Genomic DNA, 22,787 nt, shown 5'->3' on the forward strand with positions numbered 1-22,787 from the left:
CACTAGTAGTAACAAGCCTCAAGGCTGCAGTATGTTTCCCTACTGTGGTTTATTCAAATGGACACACTGCTGAAGGGCTGGAGCGTAGCATAGTGTGCATAAGATGCACAAGGTCCTGGGTCAATTCCTAGTACCACTAACACGTCAATAGAACTGTTTTAACAAAGCCGGACTCTGATGGTTAGTGTTAATCATCAACTTGACACAATCTGGAATCACCTGGAAGAAGGCGTCTGAGAATGTCTCCCAGGGATTAACCTGATTATGTCGTCTGGGTGGGGAACTCCAGCCTACTGTGGTGGCACCATCGCTTGGGCTTGGTGTCCTGGAGTGAATCAAAAGGGAAAAATGAGCTAGCTGCCCTCTGCTTTCTGATGTGGGAGCAATGAGGCCAGCTGCCTGATGCTCCTGCTGCCTTTACGTCCTCACCTTGATAAACTGTACCTTGAGCTATGAATTGAAAGAAAGGGGAGATAAAAAGACCTGGAGGGGACTGGAGTTCCACAAGGAGAGCAACAGATCCAAAAAATCTGGGCACAGTGCTCTTTTTTGAGACTGATACTCCAACCAAGGACCATTCATGGATATAACCTAGAACCCCTGCACAGATGTAGTCCATGGCAGCTCAGTCTCCAAGTGGGTTCCCTAGTAAGGGAAGCAGGGACTGTCTCTGACATGAACTCAGTGGCTGGCTCTTTGATCACCTCCCCCTAAGAGGGGGGAGCAGCCTGACCAGGCCACAGAGGAAGGCAATGCAGCCAGTCCTGATGAGACCTGATAGACTAGGGTCAGATAGAAGGGGAGGAGGACCTCCCCTATCAGTGGACTTGGGGAAGGGCATGGGGAGAGAAGATAGAGGGAGGATGGGATTGGTAGGGGTCAAATGTCCTTATTGTGTACTTGAGCCTCCAGAAGCTGGAAACAACCAGATACCCCTCAACTGAAGAATTGATACAGAAATTGTGGTACATCTACACAATGGAATATTACTCAGCAATAAAAAACAAGGAAATCATGAAATTTGTAGGTAAATGATGGGAACTGGAAAAGATCATCCTGAGTGAGCTATCCCAGAAGCAGAAAGACGCACACGGTATATAATCACTAATATAACATATAATATAGGATAAACCTACTAAAATCTGTACACCTAAAAAAAAACTAATCAAGAGGGAGAACTCTGGCTAAAATGCTCAATCCCCATCCCGAAAGGCAAAGAGGTTGGACATAAGAAGAAGAAGAAAACAGGAGACAAGTTAGGAGCCTGCCACGGAGGGCTTCTGAAAGGCTCTGCCCTGCAGACTATCAAAGCAGATGCTGAGACTTATGGCCAACTGTTGGGCAGAGTGCAGGGAATCTTATGAAAGAAATGGGAAATAGTAAGATCTGGAGAGGACAGGAGCTCCACAAGGAGAGCAACAGAACCAAAAAATCTGGGCACAGGGGTCTTTTCTGAGACTCATACTCCAACCAAGTACCATGCATGGAGATAATCTAGAACCCCTGCACAGATGTAGCCCATGGCAGTTCAGTGTCCAAGTGGGTTCCATTGTAATGGGAACAGGGACTGCCTCTGACATGAACTGATTGGCCTGCTCTTTGATCACCTCACCCTGATGGGTGAGTAGCCTTACCAGGCCACAGAGGAAGACAATGCAGCCACTCCTGATGAGATCTGATAGACTAGGATCAGAAGGAAGGAGAGGAAGACCTCCCATATGAGTGGACTTGGGGAGCTGCATGTGTGGAGAAGGGGGAGGAAAGGTGGGATTGGGAGAGGAGGAGGAAGGGTTTTTGGGGGGGATACAAAGTGAATAAAATGTAATTAATAAAAATTAAAAAATTAAAAATAAAATTTTAAAAATGAAAAAACAAAGAGCTCTGAATTGAAATAAGGCCTTTCTCCCTTATTTTGCTTGTATCAGAATGTTTTATGATAAGAACAGAAAAAAAAAATCTATGACAGAAATCAGAGCTCAGTTTTCTGGGTTTTTTCTTACTTACTTTTTATTCATAATCATAAAGTTAACTCTGCAATCCAGCTAGATTTAGAGGGGAACGAGGAAAATATGGAGCCCAAAGAACTTCAGTAAGAGCAGAGGTTACAGGGTACTGTGAGCTGATGGGATGGAGGTGCTCTCCTGAGCTACAGAAGGAATGGTCTGCTGGGTAAGATGACTGCAAGTCAAAAGAATTAGCCTTGTCCACAGTCGGAAATAATGATCTTCTTGCTGGTCTTGCCATTCCTACACCCCAAACACTCCACAGCTTCCATGATGTTCATTCCTTCTTTCACCCTCCCAAAGACCACATGCTTGGTATCCAGCCACCCAGTCTTGGCAGTGCAGATAAAAAACTGGTCCAGCATTTGCCACAGACAAGATGTCAAGATCTGGACGCTTCGAAATGAAGTTTATCATCAAATTTCTCCCAGTAGATGGACCTGCCATCAGTGCCATTATGGTGTGTGAAGTCACCACCCTGGCATATGAATCCTGGAATAATTCTGTGAAACGAGGAACCCTTATATGTAAATCCTTTCTCTCCAGTGCTCAGAACATGAAAGTTTTCTGCTGTCTTTGGAACTTGTCTGCAAACAGCTCAAAGGAGACACGGCCCAAGGGCTCACCATTGGCTGAGAAGTTGAAGAACATGGTGAGGTTGACCATGGCTGCAGCAAGTGAAGAAGTGAAGACAGGGACAGTGGCATCTGCAAAGCCCGTAGCTCAGTTTTCATGAGAATTTTTTTTCTCCATGTTTTGAATTTTCTTTTTCTTCCCTCCTCTCCTCCCTGTTCAGGCTCGCCTCACCAATTTGTTCCTCATTTAGATCCCGAATTGACTTCATTGCTTCATCCGGCTGTCCATCTGAGTTCTTTTTGTGATAATAGTCATTGACTATTTCATTTAAGATCGTATGTATTTTTATTTAATATGCATTGCCTGCATTTATTTCTGCTTACCACGTGCATGCAGTGCCTGTGGAGGCCAGAAGAGGGCGTCAGAACCCCTGGAACTGGAGTTATGGATGCTCATCAGGCACGGTGCGGGTTTTAGGAACAGGCCCTCTGCAAGAACTGGAAGTGTTCCTAAGAGCTGTGCCATCTCTCCAGCCCCTCACTGGGTAACAAGTTGGCCTCGAAATCCTTTTCTGGCATTTCAGCTGTTTCATGAATGTGGCTTCTGTTATTGAAGCTGCTATTGTTTGAGGTGTCACAAGTCTTTCAAATTTTGTGTAACTTTGTTGTGTTTTGTACATTTGTTAGGATGCATGTGTCCTCCAGCTTTTACTTTTTCCTCCTCTCACTATTTTTGTTTGCTATTTTGTTTTACACAAGTCTTCTTTATTTTAGAGTCTTCACTTGGCTTATAATCTCCAAATGACAGATAAGTCTTTATCAAGCAAATAAAATTGAAAACTATTCAGCAGTTATTTTGATACCCCAGTGTGGGTGACTATATAATGCCGAAACACTCGGCCACAGAGAAATTGTTCTGCAGCCGACTGTTTGCAGGTACAAAGGGTTGGGTTTCAGACCCAGGACAAGCAGCTGAGGTGCATATTTAACATACCAAAGTGGACCTGGCCTCCCAGGTTCTCCCAGCATCACTCAGTCCCTACCTGCTGCAGAGTGTGGTTGGCATACCCTGCCCTCTACCCTGAACTTTCTAGCCCAGGGGCAGGGCTTCCCCTCTCCCTTCACTATATAATCCAAACATTTTGGTTCCACTCATTCTCTTTTCTCCCTCTCCCTCTCCTCTCTCTGTTTTCTGTGTCTCTCCTCCTTCCTCTTCTTCTCCCCCTCCCCCCCTGCAGGTGCCTTTCTTTCTCTCTCTCTCTGTTCCTCTACCCCTGCATGGTGGCCAAGAGCTGCTCCCAATAAACCTGCATATATATTCCTCAACTTGTCTTACATTAGTTTATACTGTTGTTTCAAGCATGTTTATCACAAAGGACCACATCTCCTTCCTCCTACCCCCTGGCATCACTGGCCTTTCTATTGCCCACTCAGAGAAGCCTCCTACTCTTGGGGTTTTGCACCCTCTGCTCACCTAGAAGATGCTTTTATAGAAGACGCAATGGCTTGCTCTTTCTTTCTTCAAGTCCCTCTTTTTATCTTGCTTGTATAGAAAGACCTTTTCTGACCTCTCTATAGAAAGGTAGCCCCTGTAACTCTCTATTTTGCCCTGATTTATTTTCCGTTAGTTCATTGGTATCCTATTACAAACTTGTTTCATCATATCTTTCTCTGACATCAACATGAAGACTCCTCAGGTAGGAACTTCTGTTTTGTTCAGTGCTATACCTTTATCACTTAGAACGGCAGCTGAGCCCATGAAAAATATCCAATGATAGTATAATGGAGAAATAACAAATTGACTATATTAATTGATTAATAAGCCCACCAACATTTAAAAACAATTCCCCATTAAAGGACAGCTGGGTTGTCTCAATATTTTGTAACTGTAATGCTAATGTAATGCTGGGATGAACCACCTCCTGGACATATTTCCCCTGAGAGCCAAAGCTTGAACAATAGACAAGAAGAGACTTTGTTAAGGAAGCAATCCCTCTCTGTGTTATTTTAGTTTAGTACCTGTGGTCTCCTCCTGCAAAGACCCTTTGAACTCCTCCAGAACCATGACAAACCCATCATAATTCTAGGTACTTCTCTAACCACACTTACTATCCCAATTGCTCTGTTGGATAACTGGCCTGTGTATTAGTCATTTCTCTTATTTTACTGTCACAAAATATCTGGCAAGAAGCAATTTAGGGAGGAAGAGGTTATTCTGGCTCATAATGTGATGATTCAGTGCATTGTAGCAGGAAGTCATGGCAGCAGGAGCAGGAAGCAGCTGTCACATTGCACAGGCAGTCAGGAAAGGGGAGAGAGAGAGAGAGAGAGAGAGAGAGAGAGAGAGAGAGAATATGCCACTTTACCACTGCTCAACTCACTTTCTCTTTTTAATTTAGCCTATTCCAGACCATGGAATAATGGTCCTGCCTACATTCAGGCTGAGACTTCCTTGCGTGGTTAAACCTTCCTGGCAACACCCTCACAGAGGTTCGTTTCCATGACTCTAAGTCCAGTCAAGTTGACAATGAAGATGAGCCACTGCAACCTCTAGGTGACAGCACTGCTGGACACCATAAGCTTCAGTGCCTGGAAGAGGTAGATCATTTATTCCAACGAATAGTTGTCCAAACACTTACTTAGGCTGGAGTAATGCCTCAGTGGCTAAGAGCACTAGCTGCTCTTCCAGAGGATCTGGAGTCAATTCCTAGCACCAACTCGGTGGCTCACACCCATCTGTAACTCCAGTTCTAGAAGATCCAATGCCCCTTCTGGTTTCTTTGTGTACCAGCCATGCAAGTGGTACACAGACACATGTAGGCAAAACACCCATGCACACAAAAATATAAAACAAAATCAGAAACTACTTACCATATGGCAGTGACCTCTGAGGGTAGGTTAAGGGGACTCATTATGGTATTCAGAGAACAACAACGACAAGGTCAGAGTATGTGTCCAATAAGCGACTGCAGACAGGACTTACATCTTCTATGAAGTCACAGAAGCCTACACGATAAAGATATGAGGAATTGGCCCAAGAAGAAAAATTTAAATTACGGATGCTAGTTAGTGAAATCTATACTGTTTTGGTCATGGTTCAGGTTAACGGCTACAAAACAGCAATTTCTAAGTAAAAAGTAAAGTGGAAAACCCATCGGGTTTGAAAGTGTTACGCTGTAGTATCATCTCTGCTTCCATGAACCACCCTGGAGAGGAGAACTGGAGAGACTCCCCCACTGCGATGGATGCATCCTCAGAAGCTCTCTCTTCCCGCCTTGGTTGCACCTTGGAGCAACTGCACCTCCCGAGGGCAGAAAGGAAGGTGTGACTTGTCAGGAGAGCTCTGGAAAGACACAGTTTATCAGTGAGCCCACCCGTGCACATTTGAAAATAACATCGTTGGAAATGTTATTTTCAATGCAGCCATGGCTTCACTTCCCTGCTGAGTCCCGGAGGACTCCAGCAGCTCCTGTGCTTTGTCAGGCTACCTTAGGAAACTGGGCATTTTTTTAGAAGTAGAAACCAAATCTGGAATAGTTACAAAGTTCAAAGGAATTTGGAGAAGAGAGGGAACAGAAGTTATTAAAATTGAAAATGAGGTTGGACGGGAGTGGACCCTGGCAAGCAAAGCCAGAAGTCGGCCAGGTGTGGGAGGTCTTTCAGGCACTTTCCTTGCTCTGGGTTTCTTGGGAAGGAAGCCTGAAGGAAGCATTGCTTGTTCAGACCATTCCCTTAATGAGGGCCCTGACTTCTCAATTTATAAATCATGCTCCTGCCCACCGCCTCAGCAGAGCTGGATGTCTTCCTACAGTGTGTTCTACAAAGCATTCCTATCAGCCACGGATAACGCTGCTCTCAGTTGTCTAGCTCCAAGTAACAACAGGGATGTCGTCCTGGCGAAGGTCACTTTCATGCATCATGTTTCTCATGCAAGATGCTCACCGCTTGGAGCTTACTAGGAATTGTCTTGGGGGGATTTTGTTATTGTTTTTTGTTTGCTTGTTTGAGACAGAGTTTCTCTGTGTAGCTCTGGCTGTCTTGGAACTTGCTCTGTAGACCAGGCTGGACGCGAACTCAGAGATCTGCCTGCCTCTCCTTCCTGAGTGCTGGGTTAAAGGTGTGCACTACCACCACCTGGTTTTCTAGGAATTTTGAGGGAAACCCATTTACAGCAGGGTATGGAGCTCCTCTGACAGGAGACTTTGAGTTCAAGGTCAACTCTTTGACTTTGCCAAGGTCTTAGAAATACTCCGAGGTCTCAGACTCATCCACTCTGCTTTCATTCCCCCAGGAAGACTCAGACTGATGCCATTATCAGTGTCCAATAACTCCCTCCCAGTTCCCCCACCAAATCTTACACTCCTGGAGGCCCATCTTCTCAGTAGATTGAAAAAAACACAGCAACAAACTTTCTGAAGGTAGTTTTGTTTACATTTGATTGATTGTTAGGTTCCTTCTTTTGGAAGTAAGTAAGGTGATGGGTGGCAGGGCTTTACTAGGAACTTGGGTTTGGGGCACCCCAAGGCTTTCATGCACAAAATGTACTTGACTCCTCCAAAGTACGGTCTTAAGATATTTTTTTAGTCTTGCTCATCAGCAAAACCGTCAGGAAAATGGGTATAATTTACCTACTCAGATAGGAAAAAAAGCAAGTGTGTGCAAGGTCTCAGGATGCTTAACAGCAGCTGCTGTATGTTGAGGGCTCTCTTAGTGCTTTGTGTTTCTTACTTAATCACCAGGTTCCATACAAGGCATGGGGCTACGCTTCCTCATTTATTCACACACACACACACACACACACACACACACACACACACACACAAACCCTTAGGCATAGAAATGTAGAACCAGAATTAGAACTCACGATCTAGAGTCCAGGGCCCACTGTCTTGACAACCAATAGTGTGTGCTCACGATATGATTGCAGTAATTCTATCAAATCCAGTGAAGTTTTTCCACTTTCTCACCAGTGACCTTGAAAACGGCCTGAAACAGAATAATCCTGTGATACAGGAAAGGCAGAATACAGAGGGGTCTGTGAGGCACCTGTGCCTAGTGCTTAGTAAGCACCCATTTAATTTTGTCTATCACTACAGTTGCCCTCGTTACAAGCTTTGGCCTGCAAGTGCTGTCTTTGCAGCACCAGGAGTCCTCTCTGTAGATGGTGGAGGAGCAATAGGCATGTGCTGCCAGTTCTCAGATAGTCTGCTGAATGGGAACTGATGCTCCCTGCGGATGATCTGAGTTATAAGCCCTGACTACCATAGCTGCAGTAGAGTATAGAGCAATCGCTCCTCATCTGCCCTCTGCAGCTTTCATCCTTTGGGAAATGATATTCGCTGGCCCCTCTCTGGTGCACTCTGATGCCTACCTAGGCCCCTCAGTAACAAGTGTCCTTGTAGACACAGCTGAAGGACATTAGGCAGATGGTAATGGACCGGAATGTTTTATATGGTTTACAGACTATATAAAAGGCTGGCTCTGGAGGCTACCATTATCCACCTATATCCTGGTGAGAAATGGGGTGAAGTTCACAGACAGCAGCTGTTGGGGAGCTCAGGTCAACACCCAGCTACTTGCTTTCATATTCCTGTTGCAGCACAAATGAGTGCACTTCTTTTCTTCCTAAAATAGCAGAGAAGCTACAGGAGGTGTGCGGAATCTTTCTATCTGTGTCATGCTTTATTAACAAGGTCAAGTCAAGGCATGCGGGTGCTCCGGCGCATCAGAGTTGAAATCCCTTGGAGTTGCCTTTGTGCTTCTCAGTATCCTGCTTCAGAGAGGTGCTCTCGGCTTTGAGATTCCTGCTTGGCTTGTGTCAACATTTACATTTGTCTTCAATGCACTCTCTCGGGGCTCTATTGGATGAATGCTGAATGTTAAACTCACCCATACAATCTAATTGTGTAGACGTGTGAATGCCTGCAGCGCTGTCCCAATCGACCTGACACAAGCTAGTCATCTGAGAGGAGGGAACCTCAATTGAGAAAATGTCTCCAAAGGGTTTGGCTACAGGCAGAGCTATAGAGCGTTTTCTTAACTCTGACTGATAGAGGAGGGTCCAGCCCTTACGGATGCTGCCGTCTCTGGGCTGGTGGTTTGAGGTTCTATAAGAAAGCAGGGTGAGCAAGCCATGGAGACCAAGCCAGTAAGCAGCACCCTCCATGTGTTCTCCTGCCGAGTTCCTGTCCTGATTCCCTTCAATGACAGACTACAACTGTAAGCCAAATAAACCCTTTCCTTCCCAACTTGCTTTTGGTCATGGTGTTTCATTATAGCAACAGAAACCCTAACTAAGGCAGACATAAAAATACAAAATGTGACAACTTAGCAAGGACAAATGCTCTGGGGGATGGTTCTCATGCCTGTGCCAGCAGCAGAAGCTACTGAAGAACGTATTCAGACACAGAATGATGGGGCTTCTGACTGGATGGAGACACAGTAGTGCCTGACACTTTGCTTTTTGAATAACCGTCAGGTTGATGCTGACGTTGCTGGTCCAGAAACTACTTATGAGAGCACTGGTCTGGTCTGAGATGTTGATGGATGTGGAGGCCACTGGTCCAGTATAGGTTGTATTGCTGTGTTGGTAAAAGCTAGGTACCTAATGGGTCATCTCAGAGGAGAAAGCATCCTTGGATGTGGACCACAGGAAGCTTTTGGAGATAAAATGACCCACAAGTCATTTTTATTAGCGACACTGGGATGCTGTGACAAGCCAAGGAATAAGCATGGGGATTGGAAAGCCACTTTGGCATCCCTGACAACCATTTATTGACCATCCTGTGAACTTAGGTGGCACATGCCCAGATGCAGAGGGTTGTTTGTGCCAGAAAACACTTGTTCCTTTCGTGTTATAGAAAAAACCATTATTTGAGTGAATGTTCCAGAACATTGGAGCCAGTTGGCAGAACTTTAAAGAAGTAACGACAAAAAAAAAATTATGTATTATTCAATGCATAGTAACCTGTGGCCCAAAAGAGTGGCCAAAACAAAATAGAAATGCCAATATCACAGTCTCTGCTGTCCAGAGCTTTCTGGCACCTGGTAGAACAGCCTTTAAAGAAACCCAGGGTCTGCCACACAAGACAACATGAGGTCACTCTGCTGCCATGACCACCTGCTATGGCCTAGGTATTCATCCCTCTAAAGTTCATGTTGGAATTTAATTCTTGATGCTATTGGTCAGTGATATTTGTAGGTAGGACCTTTGAGAGATGATCAGGATTAGATAAGGTGGAGGTTGCCTGTCCCACAGTTGAATTACTGGCTTTATTTGCAGATAAAGGTTTCAAGTTAGTAACATTGTTTGTCTTGACCTGTGCTGTCTGGGAACTCTGCAGAGACTGCCAACAAGAAGGCCTTGGTTGAGTGTGGCCCATATCGCTTAGATTTGCTGGCCCCTATAAATATGAGCTGAGTAAACCATTATTCTTTACAAGTCACTTGGGACTAAACCACAGCCTTTATTAAGTCATTCATTTGCTTCATAAACAGACATAATTTTAAGAGGCATTATTTGAGAACCTAACAGAGAGCAGAGGTACAAAATGAATATGAAGTGTCTTTCCAACCAATGTTCAAGGCTTAAGCTTCTGAGTAAATTGTGTGTGTCTTTTTTAACATCCCTTTACTCCCATCTCCTCTTGAAACTACATTAAAAAAAACAGGAAAGGGATTTGTACTAAAAGCATAAGTGCCATGATCAGAGAGGACAGAAGTAATTATAGCAATAAAAGTGTAGAAGCTTGAAAACATACAGACAAGATAAAAACCCAATCTGACTTCTGAAAGAGCAATGGGAAGGACCAAACCAGCTTACAAAACCCCACTAATGCTCTGGAATCGCTACACCAGATGCCTTGGTATGTGGAGATGAAGTTTCCCTTCATATAAATAAATAAATAAATAGATAGATAGATAGATAGATAGATAGATAAATAAATAAATAAATAAATAAATAAATAAATAAAACAAGAGTGATAGACAAAATCCCAGCACACGGGAAGCAGAGGCAGGCAGATTTCTGTGAGTTAGAGGCCAGCCTGGTCTACAAAAGCAAGTCCAGGACAGCCAAGGCCACCCAGAGAAACTGTATCTGAAAAAACAAAACAACAACAAATGACAGACAAGTGGTGTAAGCGGCGGTTCATCCGCAGACACCTTCCCCTAGAGCAGGTAAAATGAAGAACTTTCACTTGGGTAGATACAAGAATATTGTACTCAAAATACAGAAACTGGGGGCTGGAGAGATGGCTCAGTGATTAAGAGCATTTACTGCTTTTACAGAAGACTGGGGATCGGTTCCCAGCACTCACATGGCTGGTCAGAGCCACCTGCAAGTTCAGTTCCAGGGACTCTGACACCCTCTTCTGCCCATACATAGCATATAGTCACCTATACACAAATGAAATATTAAAACATAGAACATAAGTTCTGAATACTGTATGCTGAGGCCTCTGGCCGTGTTTGCGATGCTGATGGTTAGAAACTCTTCCCATTATGTTAACATTGCAGAAGGGGAAGAAAGACCTAACTATCCCTTCATCAGAATCTTGAAAAGTCCTGTTGGCTCAGGGCTTTAGTGAAGTTTGGAGTCAACCCGTGCCAGCACAGGGACATAGCTTCTGATCTCCCACTTCTCCGTCAGAACAGTCAAGAAGCCATCCCAGGCGTTCCCAGGAGAGCTTTCCGCATGGACAACAAGGTCACAAACAGACAGACAGATAGACAGACAAACAAAAACAACTTGGAAGAATAACTTATGATTGGAGAAAGGGAAGTGTCACAAGTTCTACAGTCAGTATCCTTAGAGAAATAAAGGAAAGTATTGGAAAAATACAAGATAATGATGTCATTGGGAGAAACACTGTCAACAACAATAAAACCGCTGGAGATTAAAAAAGTAAGAAAAGATGAAAATCTGCTTTAATATTTGGAGGATAAAAGTTTCCAAATGTAAAGTAAAAAGGTTCAGTGTAAACAGGAAGACCAGAAAGGAGCTTAAGGCACTGGGCTAGATTTAAAATGTTTGACTACCAGGAAGCCTACTGAGAAATAAAGAAGAGAGCAGAAAGAGGACAGCACTTTCTGACATATACCAAGAATATCTTGTGGGTTGCAAAGGGCCCATAGAGTGCTGCGTAGCAGGAATGAAAATCACCCTCTGGTGGAAGTTTTGGAATGTTATGAACGAAGGAGTTTATGACTTTCAAAGACTAAAGCCTAGAAGAATCAGCACTAGGGTGGCTCCATTCTCTCTGGCAGAGCTGTCTTATCATGGCCTGTGGGTACGATGTAGCCCAGGAAAGCTTGTTATAGCCAGTGTCATGCAAAATAAACATACGTAGGCTCTCACCACCCAAAGGTCATGGCTTGGATACTCAAGGATAATTCTTCACCTTGTGGTCCAGACAGTCTAAAAAACTGAGCATCTTTTTTTGGTTTGGTTTTGTTTTTTGTTTTTTTTCTTTTATTTTTCATTTATTACAGTTTGTTCACTTTGTATCCCTCCTGTAGCTCCCTCCCTCTTCCCCTCTAAATACCATCCTCCTTCCCCCTTCTCCACCCATGTCCCTCCCCAAGTCCACTGATAGGGGAGGACTTCCTTTCCTTCCTTCTGATCCTAGTCTATTAGATCTCATCAGGAGTGGCTGCATTGTCTTCCTCTGTGGCCTGGTAAGGTTGCTCTCCTCTCAGGGGGAGGTGATTGAAGAGCAGGCCAATCAGTTCATGTCAGAGACAGTCCCTGTTCCCATTACTGTGGAACCCACTTGGACACTGAACTGCCATGGGCTACATTTGTGCTGGGGTTCTAGGTTATCTCCATGAGTGGTCCTTGGTTGGAGTATGAGTCTCAGAAAAGACCCCTGTGCCCAGATTTTTTTATTCTGTTGCTCTCCTTGTGGAGCTCCTGGCCTCTTCAGGTCTTACTATCTCCCCCTTCTTTCATAAGTTTCCCTGAACTACACCCAAAGTTTGGCTATAAGTCTCTGCATCTGCTCTGATACCCTGCAGGGCAGAGCTTTTCAGAGGCCCTTTGTGGTAAGCTCCTGTCCTATTCCTTGTTTTCTCCCTCTTCTGATTTCCATCCTCTTTGCCTTTCTGAATGGGGATTGAGCATCTTAGTCAGAGTCCTCCTTCTTGATTAGTTTCTTTAGGTGTACAGATTTTAGTATGTTAATCCCATATTATATATCTAATATCCACTTAAATTGTTTTTTCAAGACAGGGTTTCTCTGTGTAGCACTGGCTGTCCTGGAACTCACTCTGTAGATCAGATTGGTCTTCAGGATGTTTTGGTTCCAGAGGGAGAAGATGCACAGTAAATTTTAGTGTTTATGACTGTGTCTCCAGCCTTTCTTGCTGTCCCAATGTCTGGATCTGTACACGGTGATCCGATGGCTTCGAGGATAAATACCTATGCCTCTGGCTGAAGACTCTCTAAGGGCACTTGAGTGTAGTTACTGCAGAAGGAAGCCTTCAACCTCCTTGCCCTTCTGGTATGACATCTCTGGAGTTTTCTCTCCCATGGGCTTCCAGGAAAGAGTGAGTCAGTTGCTCAGTGTGGAAACTTGTCCATTAACCTCTCTGCAGGTTCCCTACCTGTGTCTGGGTTACACCACTACTGATGTTTCCTGGATCACCTCCCAGATAAACTCATCCTACTCGCCTCTTTGTCTCAGCGTCCACTTTTAGAGAAACCCAAAGAAAAATAACTGCTAAACAATCAAGCACCGTGTTAGATCAAAGACATCTTCCGGCTTGCAATGTCTCGAAACACAATTCCTTCTAGCTGTTTTTCAGAGGAACGTACCAGAGAAGGTGCTATATAACATGGGACCACAAATCCAGAAAAAGGTAAAACCTGGATCCAGAAAACAGACTCTGATACAAGCAAGAAGGCAGCAAGGTCCTGGGAGACAGCTGGTTTCTGGGTCCCCAGAAACATTAATTCAACCCGGAGCATCTCTGAGGTCTCTGGGAGAGCTTCCTCAGCAAGACAGACTTCCAAGTATTGATTGCATTGGACCTCGTGGGAGGATGTACAGACAATTGTTTATGTAGTTGATTTTAAATTAGTGATAGGAACATAGTATATTGTGTAAACAGGGAAAGTGATAATTAACAACCCCAGGGAAAGTCAAGGTAGCTGTGTTGTAAAATAATAATATTAGAAACATTAAGTGTTAATGAAACCCCATTAAACTCTCTGAAGGGAGAGGTAGAAAGGGTTCTCATGGGCTGGAGAACATAAGGCCTTATTTTTTTGCTAGTGTAAAGGTAATAGGGACTGCCTAACACTGACAAATCAAGGCAGATATTCAAGCGTCATATTTAAAGGCACAAAGGTGATAATGAAAATACTTGACAAGAGGCATAGTTGTGGTCTCTTTAGAGGACCAAGAAATAGTAGAAAGAGGTAACTGTCGAAGTCGGGGTGTCTAACTTGCAGCCACATACATGTGAAGGAAGGCCACAGCCCCAGAGATACACAAGGACGGTGTGCGAGGCTTGTAGGGGAACTGGTATTTAAGGAGTGTCTGGGGAGGACTGGGTAGATGAGTGAGGCGCACAGAGCTACCGGCACAGGCAAAAGGAGTAGCTGTGTAAAGGCACAGGGGTGTGCAAGGGCTCTGGGCACACCTACGCTTGTGTGAGTGCACATGCTTAGAGAGAGGAGTGGTCCCAGCTAGGCTGTCCTGGGAAGATGAGGGTAACACGAGCCTTTTGGGCCACTTTTAGAAGCCTCTTGGCTTCTTCAAGTCTGAGGACTGGAGGTTTCCCAAAGCTGGTCTCCCATCAGAAACATCAGGAGAGTATCTCAAGCCTTCAGAGTCTTGGCCTTTGCCCCAGAAAGTGCAATCCATGGGTCTTGGGTAGAACACAGGAAACGTATTTGTCAGAAGACACCCGGGTATTAGAGTCCAACCCAAGTTTGATGACATTAGTCTGTCAGGATACGGGGAGGCCAAATCTTGCTAAAAGAGGCAAAATTCATGTGGGACTTGCCTTAACATCCAAACTGAGTGCACTTTAACCTATTTGAGCCAGGCAAATATGAACACTACCCCTGTGTCAATTTAAACCACTAACGGTATAAAAGTTATTCTTTAAGCCTCGGGTTATGACTGGGTCAGTCCAGTTATTATTGACACGAGGTGATCTCAGTATGGAACTTGAAGGTGATTTCTTCATTTCAGTACTGGAATTTAATCCTTACTTTTAGATTGCTGTGAAGAAACGTCATGACCAAAGCAACTCATAAAAGAAATAGTTTAGTGGACACTTAACGTTTTGGAGTCTATGAGCCTCTAGGTGGTGTGCATGGCAGCTGGCCAACATGCAATGGCACTGCAGCTTCCATCCCAATCCACAGACACACACATACACACACACACACAGAGAGAGAGAGAGAGAGAGAACTAAGAATGGTACAGGCTTTTAAAACCTCAATGCCTACACCTTGTGACCTTCCAGAAGGTCACATCTCATTAATGCTTCTCAAACAGTTCCACCAACTGGGGACCAAGCATTCAACTGTATGGGCCTATGGAGGCCATTCTCATTCAAACCACCACACAGGCTTTCTAACTTTCTTTCTTCCGTATATTCATAACACTGACATAAGTCCCAGTGTAGGCTACTGTATTTCAATAGCTAATATTTAACATTGATGCAATTCAATATATGTAATTTTTACTGAGAGTAAATGCCTTTGTAATATCTTCTCTGCAATATGCAGTTTGGTTCCTACCCTGATATATAATTTAGTCTTATCTCACTTCAAATGAGCTTACATCCACTCCACTGGGCTCCTGCTCCATGCTGAGCTTGGACTTGGGAAGCAGGGAACCAACTTGCTGGGGTGGGGGGGGGGTGGTCATTTGGGAAAGCACAGGCCAGGAACCTCACTCACAATCTGGCTGTGGAGATAAGACTAAAGTGCATGAAAAATTACAAAGCGTTCAAAGCAGTTGGGGCTAAGACCCAGTAAGTGGTGGAGTCCATGTAGTTATGAGAATTCACATGTGAGTTGTGACCTGCAGATTTAGTGTATCAGGGAAGCTTCCTGCAGGAGATATGGCCTAGAATGGCCTCAGAGGCTGGGCAAGATTTCACTGGCTAGATTTCAGCAGAGAGACTCCTGGGACCCATAAAGGAGAACATGTACACTGAGGGAAGGTCCTTTCTTGGCAGTCACGGGAGGTAGGACTAGATAGAGTTTGAAGAGGTGACCACAAAGGACCCTGGATACCAAGGTTCAAAAAAGAGTAGCAATAGGGAATGGTGATGAGATTTGATGAGAAGTCCCAGGTGGAGTTGAGTATGTGCATCTGGAGGAAGAGTGTCCCATGGGTTAGGGACCCAAGGATTGTTATGCCCAGATCGCAAAGACCCCGAAGACACCAGGAGACCAACCATAGATGCAAGAACAAAGAACACAAAGAACCTTTATTACGGACTTAGCTTGGACTCCCCACCACCCAGAATAGTGAATTAGGGAGGGAACCCCGAGTAGCTGCAAAGCTGGGATTTTATTTTGGTTTGAGCAAGGATGGGGACCTTCAGGTACATGATTGTTTCTCATTTAGCAGAAGCAAGCTTGTTATAACTGATGGGTTGGTGCTTATCTAGGAGATAGGGGGGAACTTCATAGACTGTCCAAGCAACCAGGTGTGCCCAGGTAACAAAGAGTGCTAACAGAAAGTGCCCAGGTATTGGTCAAATGCTGGGGACTTTTCAAGGTGGTTACTAGACCATGTTTCTGATTTTCAGGGAGGTTATTGAGTTATTCATCTTTTCTCCATGGACTGTAGTTTCATGTTCTGAGAAACAGAAACATGATTTAAGCAGCTGTGGGAACTTTACCAGGAAACAGACACTCGGGCCTACAGTATCTTATGAAGCCTGTCATGGCAGCACAGCTGCTTGGGCCCTCCAGGATAACAGCCAGTTTGGAGACTCATGTAACAGGTAAGTGTAAGGGAATGAGATTCTGAGTTAAGTCATGAGGCGGAGATTCGTAAGAAACAGCACTATTAAATAATGTAACACTAAAAGGAGGGGAGAAGAAGTTCACATGGCCACTGGAAAGAAGATGCTGAAGGACAATGGACTAGCCTTGGATGTATGGATAGAACTCAGTACAGCTTTAGGGGTCTGAAATGAGGAACTCAGGGCACGCATTTTGGTTGACCTTTCTTCAGATTAACTTAGCTGAGCGGGCTTCACCCTTGTGAGGTATTTTTCTAGATGTGGGCAGAGAGATGGTGGCTTGGTTCCTGTCATATGTCCCTCCTTTGAGCCAGAGAAGAGACAATGGAGTTGGGAGAATTCCTGGCCCATTTCAAGGGCTGTTTTCTCACTCTCTTTTCTTCTTTGAGTCAGGGCTTCTCTGTGTAATAGTCCTGCCTGTCCTGGACTCCATTTGTATACTAGACTGGCCTTGAACACATAGAGATCCACCTGCCACTGCCTCCCAAGTGCTGGGATTGAAGGCGTGTGCTACTATGCCCATTTAAAGGGCTGCTTCTTAATGGAGGTCAGGAGAAACAGTGAAAAGATTCAGAGGATGTGATGGTCTAGGAAGTCTGCTATGAAATCTAGATCTCTGTTGATTCTCTGGGGGGCCACGGATACACAGTCGTGTCCCCGCCCCCCATGTAAGACAGAAATACTAGTGTGAAATGTTCACTTAGTCCCTAGCATGAAAGAGATCCTTTAAAATGGTAACTTAATCATAACATAAAAATCTCCAGTAACTTCATTTGAACCAATTCCAGATGGGTTCTGGCCAACCCAGACTTTGCTTTTCTAACTTTAATTCTAAGAGTTTTATTGTAGCTTCTAAACTGTGCTGGGGTCAGAATAAGCTTCTTCGTGCTGAAATGTTGAAGCTGCTGGAAAGATAAACTGTCTGCCGCAGGCTCCGTGCAGTCTGCACACGGAGCAGCCGTGTGAGGTTCTGGAGAAGGGCCACCTGGTCCCAGGCTTGCTCCCCACTGGTGACTTCAGGCAGATGGGCCCTCTGACTCGAACTTCATTTTCTTCCTCTATAAAAAGAGGACTTTATCCAAATAATGATAAACACTCCAATGCCGCTTTTGAGAAGGGGAAGTTCCTTCCTATCTGTCATGATACTTGCTTTGTCAGCGAAAGCCCTCAATCATCACATAAACTTGATTGAAGACCCTGCAACCTCCATTTGTCAAGGAGAACAGCTGGAGTCTTGATGTTCTCACGGTCCATGGGCAGATGGGTTAGAGCCATCCTTTCCCATACGTCTGCAGGTACCCCAGCCTCATCTCAATAAAGCAGCGAAGGGGAAGAAGGGGGCAGCCAAGCATGGTACAGCCCTGGAGAAATGGGTCTGAACTAATGAGCTTTGCTGGCATTCCCACATCAGGAAATGAGGCGTTGGTGCAGCATCTTAGGAGCGAGGCCCTTTACCCTTCCTCCACAAATGGTAACAGATGTGCACCCCTTTTCAGGAGGAAGGCAGAGTGCACCTACCTTCTTTTCCCATATCAGAGTCCAGCTTACCTTTGCAGGCTCCAAAGTGGACTTAACTGTACCGAGGGAGAAGGGGAGCAGAGATTTGTTCTCTAGGTTCGTCCATCTTTATTCCACACAGCATGTAGAGTGCCTCAATGGGTGAATATTTTCTCCTTCATTATCCTTAAGTCTTCCACCTTAATAGATTTTTAGGTATTCCTATCAATATCATTTGGTAGCATTTTTTTTCTTTTTCTTTTTTTTATTTTTTTTTATTTTATTTTTTTTAGGATCCTACTTAAGGTCACAGTTTGGGCTGATGGTAAGGGATTTTAGAGATAATCCACTCCTTTATTATCACAAGGAAATTGAATTCCTGAAAGGTTAAGTGATTTGCTCCAGGCCACAGGGCAGAGAATTCAGAATCCTGAGAATCATACAACACCCTTCACACTTGAGCAGTCTGCCCGGAAAGAAAGCCGAAAGCCGTAGGACCCTGTGATCTTTTATTACCTCAGGTGACAATTTTTGAGAACAAATAGTGATAAAGAGCCAGAGGTTCCAGGAGCTGACGTGAGGAGGGGGGAGGGGGAGTGAAGATGGCACTGTAAGATTGGGCATGGGTTACACATTTCAGGAGGGCGGCCAAAGGCGCTATGGGGGAGACTGGTTTTGCAAAACCCTCCCCCATCCACAGCGTGGAATGAAGTACGCGGCTTTCTGAAAATTCAGAAATGTGTTCTCTGTTCTGGGAGCTCAGCAAGCCTTTAGTGGGCATGCGCGGTGTTTAAAACTGGGCAGCAAGGCAGCAGGCAGGGAGTCACCGCGCGGGGGGTCTCCCTGAACGTCTCACAGAGATGTGTGAGGGCCGCTGGTGCATCACACCGCATGAAGGATAGGTGTCTTCGTGTCTGGGTTCTTCAAACAAGTCGGGGCTGAAATACCTAAGGCATGCCTAGGGACTGAAGTTCAATATGAGTACATGGGGGTGCAAAGGAAGACAGGTTAGGCAGTTTGTCCAATAACTGTGGGGCAATGCACACCATAGGCTCCTGACTGGGCACCGAACAGTATCTTCATTCTGGGAGAATCCCTCTACCCAGAAAAGGACTTGTCACTTATCCCTCCAGTTGAAAGACTCCCTGATTCTGTGATCCTGGGCCTCAGCAGCTCTGGCTTCCTCTCATTTCTTTGTGATTCACTGTTCTTCTGTTTGGTTATACAGCATAGAAAGTTAACTCAGTCTCTGAAAGGACGTGCTGACAAAGAGCAGCTGGGTTCAGTTTTACCCCAGAGCACCGGGTGTTATCTGTCAGGCCACAGAGCAGCGATGGGGTGCCAAACATCTCACCTCAAAGATCCACCCCCTCCCCCCATAGCTCCTGGAGAGGTCTCTGGGCTGCTTTTTTTGGACCTTTCCAAGGTTGGAGATGGTTTTTATGGGACTCCAGGGCAGACTCTGCTGAGAGATGTCCACACACTCTCAGCAAACGGTTGGTTACTGGTAGCTCTCCCATGAAAACAGTCAGTAACAACGAAAGAAAACGCGGTGACAAAGGGGGTGACCAGAGAGAAGGAGGACTGACAGGATTCCCTACAGAGTGACAGCGCTGGAGACTCCTGAACAACACTGTCCTTGTTTGTTTGGGGCAGCAGGGGGGCCCCTGAGGAAAGGTCCTAGAATGTTCCCAGATCACCCCTCGTGGCTCCTTTCTTCGTTTTGTTCTTGTTTTTGTTTTGTTTTGTTTTGTTTTGTTTTGTTTTTTCCTGCTTAAAGGGTACAGAGGCCCAGGCTTTCCGAAGGAACAGTCTGCTACTGTTTTTTTTTCTTAATAACTATCTCGTTTATTAATTCGTTGAGAGTTGTGTACAATGTGCTCTGAACATATTCACCACCCCCTTGCTCCCCAACTCCTCCGAGACCCCTTCTCTTCCCCACTCACCTAACCGTGTGTTCCCCCCCCCTCTTTCCTCTATAAACCTGTCTAGTGCAGTTTGGGGTGCTGTGTACTCTTGGATATATGGTTTTCCACTGGAGCTTGATCAGCCTACCAGGAGCCACACCTTAAAGAAAACTGACTGCCCCTCTCCCCACAGCTAAAGTTGGAACAGTTCCTCAGTTAGGGGTGGGATTTCACTCCCACTTCCTCTCTTCATGCTGCCATTTTGTCTGGACTGAGCTTGCTCAGGTCCTGTGGATGCTGAGTTCGTTTGTGCAACTGTTCTCTTGTGTCTGGAAAACACTGTTTCTTTATAATAATTTGCCACCTCTGGCTCTTAAAATCTTTCCGCCTCTTCTTCCATAATGATCCCTAAACCTTGGGAGGAGAGGGCTGTGATACAGATGCTGATTTCGGCCTAAACATCTCACACTCTCTTATTTTCTGTGCCTTGGCCAGTTGTGGACCTGTGTCAATCCCATCTAATGCAAAAAGAAGTGATGAGGATTGAGAGCTGCACAAATGGGTTTAATGGGAAGTCATTAAACTTTTAATGTTTAATACTACGTCCATTTTGCAGAAAATAGTAAGAGGTTCTCTCCTAGATTTGCCTTCTGTAGACACCGCCTATACTTTTTGTTTCCTCCCAAATTTAAATGTGAACTAAAACGATACTTAAATTTTACAAAAGGCAGATATTTTATCTACCATCATCCTATACTATAGATGAGCTGTAATGTGGATAACAGCTGTAATACGACTGCCATCTCTTTTCATGCCTGCTTCCCGCCCACCATGCTTACTCCTTTGGTTTGATGTTGGAGGGCTGCAGGCTTGCTTGGCACCTGGCTAACAGGATAGTGAACTGGCTAATACTTGGTTTTATTCATGGATGGCAGAATACTTAAACTTCGAACAGAGTTTAATTATGCTCTGTCTTCTGGGTATAAGCATGACTTCCAGGAATGTTCTCACATACTGCCAACTCCCTTCAAATTATGGCAGCTCATGTCTGGTATCTGCCGCAAGAATTACATAAGAAGGGAGGGAAAGTGTACAAATCTTAAGAAGCCACGAGGCTAGCTTTTGGAAAATTCGTCATCTCAAGTGTGTTTCAGCTCAAATATACTAAGAAAGAGATAGAGTCTGCCTAAAATAAGCACCCCCAAATCTCACAGCATTACTAAGAATAAGTTGTGCTACTGAAATAAATTTTCTAAGTTACCAACAAATGAGAAATAAACACTGATTCAGTGAGTGAGAGTGAAGGTGCAATGAACCTCCTATTTCACTTCATCAAAAACATTTCAAAACTGGGATCAGCGAGATGGCTCAGCAGGTGAAGGCCCTGATGGCCAAGCTTAACAAACTCTCCCTCGGACCCACATGGTGGAAGAGAGCTGACTCCTACAAATGGTCTTCTGGCCTCCATGTTCACAGTGATTCCACATCCACGCACATGCATAAATTAAATAGGTAACTGTAACTAAAGCTTAAATAATCACTGTTACATGAAGAGACGAAAAGTAACTACTTACAAGAGTCAGGAAAATCTTATAGAAATTAGGCAGCTACAAATTATGCTATTTTTAGCTGGGCAAGGTGGCACACACCTTTGACCCCAGCCCTCAGGAGGCAGAGGCAGGTGGATCACTGTAAGTTCCAGGCCAGCCTGGTTTACAAAGCGAGTCCAGGACAGCCAAGGCTACACAGAGAAATCCTGTCTCAAACAACCAAAAGAAAATAAGGGCTATTTTTAAGATATTTAGATTATAGAATATATAACATCTTATAAAAATGAAATTGGTTTAGTTCCTTTTTTGAACTAAACTTTGCAATTACATTTTTTAAAATTATTTTTAAAGGAAACTAAAAGCAAACAAACAAAAACAGAAAAACAAAAACAAACAAACAAAAAAAACACAAAGTCTTCTTGCCTCACAAAATTCTTATCTGCCTAGAACGTAGGAAGCTCATGAAGCTGTGCCATGCAGAGCTGCTTGCAGCTGTGGGGACCCTGCAGAAAAACACACTTGCATCACCAGTGGTTCTCATCTGACACACACCACTGGCCATATTCAAATTCATCACATTCGTTCTGTGAGAAAGGCTGTCTAACCGCCTGAGGCCCCTTTCCTGTATTTCCTAGACTCCATCGTCTTTGCACCTATCCAGTTCATTGAGGTAAAGTCTGTGTTGAATGCCCTCAGCTCAAGGATCTCCACACTTATTCTCTTAGCCACCCCAGAGCTCTGTGTCCGTCATCTCCAGGGAGGTATGCACTGCCCTGCTTTGCAACAAAATCTTTAGTGTGGTCATAATTAATGTGGCATTGGAAGTGAGGCATTTCAACTTACACAATGACTGTAATGCAGTCAAATTCCTAGGGACAGAAAGGAAAACGGGGTTGCTAAGGGGAGAGGACTTGATTAATGAGTGCATTAATCAAGAATTCTAAGGCTGGGTGATGTCGATAGATACAAGACAGTGTGACATGCTTAATGTCACCGATGTGGGCACTTTAATGGTTTGAGATGGTGGATTTTATACTGCATGTATTTTATCACAACTGAAATGTTTTTAATTGTGGCACAAATTTTCTAGAAATATTTATTGGATTTGTCTTAGGTTTATTTTATTTTATTTTATTTTATTTGAGTCTCTGTGTACTGTCCTCAAACTTATGATCCTCCTCCCTTAGTGACCTTGTCTGACTTACCTCTGCTGATGGTTAATCTTAATTGTCAACCTGATGGAATTTGGGACCAGCA

The 22,787-nt window shown here is 44.5% G+C and overlaps 1 pseudogene; it reads right to left on the reverse strand.

Moving 5' to 3' along the window:
- Positions 1-2,194: 2,194 nt before the first annotated feature.
- On the reverse strand, positions 2,195-2,669 carry LOC110555875 (peptidyl-prolyl cis-trans isomerase A-like; annotated as a pseudogene).
- Between the last annotated feature and the right edge of the window lie 20,118 nt (positions 2,670-22,787).

This window comes from Meriones unguiculatus, chromosome 1 (genome assembly GCF_030254825.1).
Source record: "Meriones unguiculatus strain TT.TT164.6M chromosome 1, Bangor_MerUng_6.1, whole genome shotgun sequence".
NCBI lineage: Eukaryota > Metazoa > Chordata > Mammalia > Rodentia > Muridae > Meriones > Meriones unguiculatus.